At 58.9% G+C, this 6,390-nt stretch overlaps 1 long non-coding RNA gene across 1 annotated transcript; it reads right to left on the bottom strand.

Annotated features, from left to right (window-relative positions):
• Positions 1–407: 407 nt before the first annotated feature.
• On the bottom strand, positions 408–6,096 carry LOC132343884 (uncharacterized). Its single transcript, XR_009492894.1, has 2 exons — positions 6,010–6,096; positions 408–5,441 (listed from the first exon to the last, which is right to left on the bottom strand). It is a non-coding gene; the product is annotated as an uncharacterized lncRNA (long non-coding RNA).
• Between the last annotated feature and the right edge of the window lie 294 nt (positions 6,097–6,390).

Below are 6,390 nucleotides of genomic sequence, written 5' to 3'. Positions count from 1 at the left end.
GCCCCCTCACCCCTTCCCCCACATGAGGACACAGGGAGAAGCCATCGTCTACGAACCGGGAGCAGACCCGGGACAGAAGCCACCAGCACCCTGACCTTGGACTTCAGCCTCCAGAACCACAGATATAAATCTCTGTTGCTTAAGCCTCCCAGCCCGTGGTATCCTGTTAGAGCCGCCCGAGCATCTGGGACTGACTGGAAGGCGGGTAAAGAGTAGACACCCAGCTGGCTCCTCCCTGCCCACCTCCAGCTCTCAGAGAGGCCTCGGGGGACCCGCACACCTGCCCCGCCGTGACCCAGGACGGAGGGCTCAGCCCCGCTTACCAGCCGAGAACCCGAGCCCAATTAGCGGAGGTCACGTCTGTCCTGGTCTGGACGCGGGTTGGAAGAGAATCTCCAGACCCAGAGTATTTCAGAAAGGAGTGAGTTTATTAAGAACTGAGAGCAGAGATAACAAGGGCACCGTGAGCTGACCTCCCACCAGCCCCGGGAGAGCTGACCTCCTTCATGGGTTAGTAGCCGATGTTTACAGCCTCGGGACAAAGAAAATTCCTGCCGGAAGGGTGGGATTAGGAGATGGGTGAGGGTGGGTGTTTTTACCTAATACGGGGTCAGGAAGCTGGCCAGATTCAATAAGGGGAGCCCATGGCAATGGTTGCTATGGGGCTCAGTCAGATCCAGAGACGACCCTGGTGTGGGGCTGCGCACCTGTGACCTTGGCACAGGGCTCCACAGCGCTGTCCGGACTCCAGGGCCCATGGCCTTGCATGCTTTCCCAGAGCTCGAAAGAAAGCCAGGCCGGGGCTGGGGGCTGGGGTCGCCGACCTCCAGGGCCATCAGTGCAGGAGGTCACCGGAGTGGGCACGACTGGGCAAGAAGCTGGGGGCTCCGCTCCAAGGGGACGTGTCCTGTGATGCTCAGGCAGGGGAGGAGGAGCCAGCAAACCCAGAGCGGAGTGCATGCTGGCAGAGACGACGGCCCGGGGCAGGCCTGGCAGAGGCGTCTGGGCACAAGGAGCCAGGGGCGGAAGCCCTGCTGGGAGAAGACGGGAGGGGCGGGGGTGACCATGGCTATGCCTGGAGGGGACTCCAGATGGTACCTGAGCAGCTTCTGGCCCATAAGATGGAAAGATAGCCCTGGGTGGTGGTTCAGAGGATCAGGACTCCACCCGCCCAGGCCCCGACAGCACACTGTCTCCTGGATGCAACAGCCAAGGCCTGGGTCAATGCGTGACCCACCCAAGGTCACAGGCTGCGAAGCTGGGAGAGACAGCTCCCCAGAGACCCTCCTGGGTGGTGCCACCTCCCCTCAAACTGGAGAAACCGCAGCTCCCTGGGCCCCCAGGGGCCCGGAAGGCAGCCACTGCCATCAATTATTAAACATCCCTTAAAAGCCCAAGAAAACTGAGAGGCGCTGAGACAGGCAGGCTGGAAGCGGTCAGACCCCACGCGGCCTTTGGCTAAAAAGGGAAAATAAGGTCGGGGTGGGGGTGGGGCGTCAACCCACAAACCTCAGAAGCGGGGAGCTCCCAGGTTTGAGCCTCCCTAGGCAAAGGACAAACCTGCTGAGAATGGAACTTTGCAAACCATGGGAGGGCGTCCAGCTCTCCTGCGTCCCTGTGACACCTTGAGACCATGGCACTGTGACATGTGACCCCGGGTCGGCCACATGGGTGGGCGGGTGGAGGGAGGCCTTGTCTGAATCCCCCGCCCTCTTGGGCTCCACAGACAAATGCCTGAGGACCCAGGGGTGAATGTCTGGTCAAGGGCAGGGCTTGCTCTTTCTTTTTTCTTATTTTTTGGCTGCTCCACGGTAAAGAATCAGCCTGCCATGCAGGAGCTGCAGGAGAGGCGGGTTCGATCCCTAGGTCAGGAAGATTGCCCTGGAAGAGGACACGGCAACCCGCTCCAGTAAATTTCTCTGCCTGGGAAATCCCAATGTTAGGTAGATAGAATAGGGAAAAGGAGTCCAAAATGGCGGTGGCTAGAAGACAAGGAAGGTCAAAGGAAGGTCCGAGGACCAGAGTGAAGACTTCCGGCAGAACAAACAGCACTCCTGGCTAAGCCCAATTTGCACAGGGCAGGCCCAGGTGGAGGAAAAACCATATAAAAGGAGGAGCCAAAGTGCTTTCTCTTGGACTCTCTGTCCCGCGTGCGTGCGTTCTCTCTCTCTCTCTCTCTCTCTCTCTCTCTCTCTCTCTCTCTCTCACTCTCCTGCTATCTTCTAAATAAAATGGAGCTGTAACTGATTTGCCTAAGAGCTGTAGCACGGTTTGTCCAAGACCCGAGAGCTGTGACCTGCGGAGGGCTTTAATGTCCGTTGCTCCAAATCTTTGTTGTGACGAGACAAAGAACCGAGGAACATACACTCGCGTGACATCTATGGTGCCGTGACTTGGATTAGATGTCACACGAGTGTATGTTCCTTAAGCGACAATACTTGTGATGTCACACTTCTGGAGGCTGAACTGTAGTACTTGGTCACAGCAGCTCTAGCAAACTAAAACAGAGCAGACGTCTATCGTCTGTCCTGAGGAAGGCTCCGGTGGGCCAGACTCAGGCCGTATGCCCGTCCCCACCCAACCACCATGCTCCAGTGGGTGCTGTCTGTGACCGGCCCGCTGCTGCGTGACCAGGGGCAGCGGGACGGGGAAGCTGTCTGAACCAACATGCACTATGGCAACCCCAGCCCACCCCCAGCATTTCAGGGCCCGCAGACCACCACCGACCCCTTCCTTTACAGGCGGACGAATGGAGACACAGATCAAGGTCATCCAGAGAGTCAAGGCCAAGTCTGGGCTTTCTCTGGGAAAGCCTGAAGCCTATTAAGTCCTTAAACGCATTATCAGGGGACCTACCTGCATTGAGTTCCTTAATCCTCTGAGAGGGTTAGGAGAATTCAGCCAAGATAAGCTCCTTCCAGGGACAAAACACCGCCCTCCCCCAGCACTTGCTTCTGGGAGCTGGCACCAGGCCCTGGAGGATAGAGGCCCCGCAGCAAACACCCCTGGGCCTAAGGATGCTACCGCCCATAATAACAGCCACCGAAAACAGCAGAGGTGTTCTGAGCCCAGGAAGGCTTCCCCGGGGACAAGGCGCTCTGGGCTGGGAACCCACGAAAGAAGGTGTAGAGTCTGGAATTCGCAGTCAGATCTGCTCCTCAAGGTGCAGGGACTGAGGCAGGGGTCAGCTGGGGGAAACAGAGCCAGAGTGAGGCAAACGTCTCCACCTTCCTAAGGACCTGGAAGGCCAGGTATGAGCGGAGCTCCCTGCCAGGATGTGGGCATGGCGGGTGGCACTGTGCTGACCTCCGACCTCTGGACCCTGATCCTGGCCAACCCCAGCTGGGTGAAACGCAACATGTGCGTGAAACCAGGCATCGCACGCTGCGTGCACATGCGCGCAGGGGTCCCCTGGGTCACCCCCGGGTCTCAGGGTCCACACACCAGCCACACGGCCTATCATCAGGGGCCTAGGACTGCTCAGACGGGGGAAGCCAGGGAGTGGCCTGAGTCAGGGGTCCCAGACTGGAGCTTAGGAGAGGTTCTCCTTGGCAGTGTCCGCCTGGCAGAATTTGGTAGTGAACAGGGAGGTGGATGGAGCTGGCGGCGGCCAGCCCTGAGGACCCCGAGAGCCTGGCTAAAGAGCTCGGGTTTGTCCTGAGGGCAGGTGGGAGCCATAGAAGGCTCTGGAGCCATGAGCAGCACAGTCAGCTTTATGCTGGGAGGGACGCCACAGGCAGAAGAGACCGGGGGGCAGGGGTTGGCGCAGAGCAGTGGCCAGGGGCCAAGGAGACGGATGGAGAGGGGACCCCAGGCTGGAGTCCAGGGCTCAGGAGTCAGGGATGTGTTTGAGGGACCCTCAGAGGAGAGGACTGTAAGACCCTAGACGTCGGGTAGGGGTGGGTGGGAAAGAGTGGTGTGCTGGGACACCTTAGCAACTGACGACTGGCTCTCTGGGGTGACAAGCCCTGACCTGTAGCCTCTGCCAACGCACCCGCCCTGGCCGATTTCAGGACACCCACGTGATGTCATGGAAAAGAGTCGGCAAGAGGAATGCAGTAGCCCACCTGAACGTTCCCGCCATCCAGATAGAGTGGACGTGGTCTCTAAAGCTTGCTCTTGTTGCCGTGCAGTCGCTAAGTCGTGTCTGACTCTTTTGCGACCCCACGGGGTGCAGCCCGCCAGGCTTCTCTGTCCATGAGACTCTCCAGGCAAGAATACAGAGTGGGTTGTCGTTTCCTCCTCCAGGGGATCTTCCCGACCCAGAGACCGCACCCACGTCTCTGGCATCTCCTGCATCGGTAGGTGGATTCTTTGCCACTGAGCCCCCGGGGAAGCCCCGAGGATGTAGCACCTTGGTTGCTGTGGTTCAGTCGCTCAGCTGTGTTTGACTCTCTGCGACCCCACGGACTGCAGCCCGCCAGGCCTCCCTGTCCTTCACCGTTACCCGGAGTCTACTCAAACTCAAGTCCATCAAGTCAGTGATGCCATCCAACCGTCTCATCCTCTGTCGCCCCCTTCTCCTCCTGCCCTCAATCTTTCCCAGCATCAGGGTTTTTTCCCAGTGAGTCAGCTCTTCTCATCAGGTGGCCAAAGTATTGGCGCTTCAGCTTCAGCACCGTTTAATTAACTTTTAACAATGGCTGAGTTCAACAACCGTCGAGCAGAATTATCTAAGAAGGTAATTGTTGGCTCGCAGGGCTGACAGGAGCACCTCCAGCATGGCGCCGGGAAGCTGGAGTGTGGCATCTAGAAGGTTCCCTCACTAAGTGCATGGCGGGGTAGGGGGTGGGGGTAATGGGGGGACTGTGCCCACTGACCCTCAAGGACCACCTCCAGCCTCATCCCCTGCCTGAGGGACAGCCTGGCCCCAGATGCCAACCATGCCCACAGATGCAGATGCGCATCCCTGGTGGAGACCCCGCAGCCCAGCCCACACCTGCTACATGCTCTGAGAGCCCAGCAGTTCCTTTCCCCACCTGCTGCGCCGCAAGGGGAGGGGGACCCCCAGCTTCAGTCTGCCCTGGCTGTGGTCACCCCACCCTACAGGCTGAATATTCTCCAACTGCCCAGGGGGAGGGGTATCTGCCACCACCAGACCACGCCGGACACTGGTCAGCTGTCACAAGCCCTCTGCGCTGAAGCTGTTACCCTCAACAAAGCAGCCCCGGGGAAACGAGCTGGATGTCCAAGTCCGCCCCCGGGAGGGACAGCCCAGCCTCACCAAGCAGTCCTGCTCGCCGGGCGCCAGCTTCCTGCAATCTGTTGTTTTATTGTTGGTTCTGCAGATCGCGGTCAACAGCCCCAGTGGCAGGCTTGACGGCCGTCACAGGTTACTAACGTAATTAGCTGCGGTGACATAGCTACTGTTGTCGGCCCATTTCACAGACGGGGAACAGAGCTCAGCTCAGCAAGGCTCAGGAACGTCACAGGTCCCACGGCTGGGAGGTGGAAGACTCAAGTCAAACCCAGATCTGTCTGATGGCAAGGCTCAGTGGTAAAGAACCTGCCTGCCAGTGCAGGAGACATGAGACACGGGTTCGATCGCTGGGTCGGGAAGACCCCCTGGAGGAGGGCATGGCGACCCACTCCAGGATTCCTGCCTGGAGAATCCCGTGGACAGAGGAGCCTGGTGGGCTACAGTCCAGGGCGTCACAAAGAGTTGGACATGACTGAACGACTTAGCACGCAGGCACACAAAGGCTCAGATCTAGCCTCTCTGCTCTCCTGAGCAGGGACGACAACGTATGGCGGGGCGCCGTGTGCCGCAGGCCACAATCTCTGGGGATCTTAACAAGCAGCGAAACTGTCCAGGGATGAGGGGAATATTGATAAGTCCCTCCCTCTCTCTGTCTGCATCTCCATTTCTATTTCCATCTCTGAAACATCCTAGTCAATGACCTCACCTCCCCCTTACAGGGATCCCCGCCCCCTCCAACACTACTTAGAGAGCGGTCTAGACAGCTGTTCTCCTGGATGGATAATCCATCTATGCAGGGAGAGGTGTACCTTGCTTGGTTGACTTTTCTGGATCGGCGAATTATCATCTGTATAATCAGAGGAGACAATAAAGCTATTTTCAGCTCGGGAACAAATGAGTGCAGTGGTAGATCCAACCCCAACGTCTGGTGCTGGGGAGGCTGACTCTGTCCTCATGGCTGGCAGCCTCCCCCTGCTGGGGAGGGGCTCGTCTACATGGCGAGGACGAGGGAGGCGGGCAGGAAGCCTTCAGGAGTGCCAAGGCTGGAGGGCCCCCTCAGTGTTACCAGGGCAGGTCCTGAGAGGGTGGGGGCGCGGCTCCGGGAACACACAGCCCGCAGGGTCCCCCGGTACTCTGCATGGCTCTGCTGGGCACGGCGGCCCCAGAGACTGACTGCTCGGGTGTTTTCT

Source organism: Bos taurus, chromosome 25 (genome assembly GCF_002263795.3).
Source record: "Bos taurus isolate L1 Dominette 01449 registration number 42190680 breed Hereford chromosome 25, ARS-UCD2.0, whole genome shotgun sequence".
In the NCBI taxonomy this organism is placed as follows: Eukaryota; Metazoa; Chordata; class Mammalia; order Artiodactyla; family Bovidae; genus Bos; species Bos taurus.
This window is presented reverse-complemented; position numbering and strand designations above follow the sequence as displayed.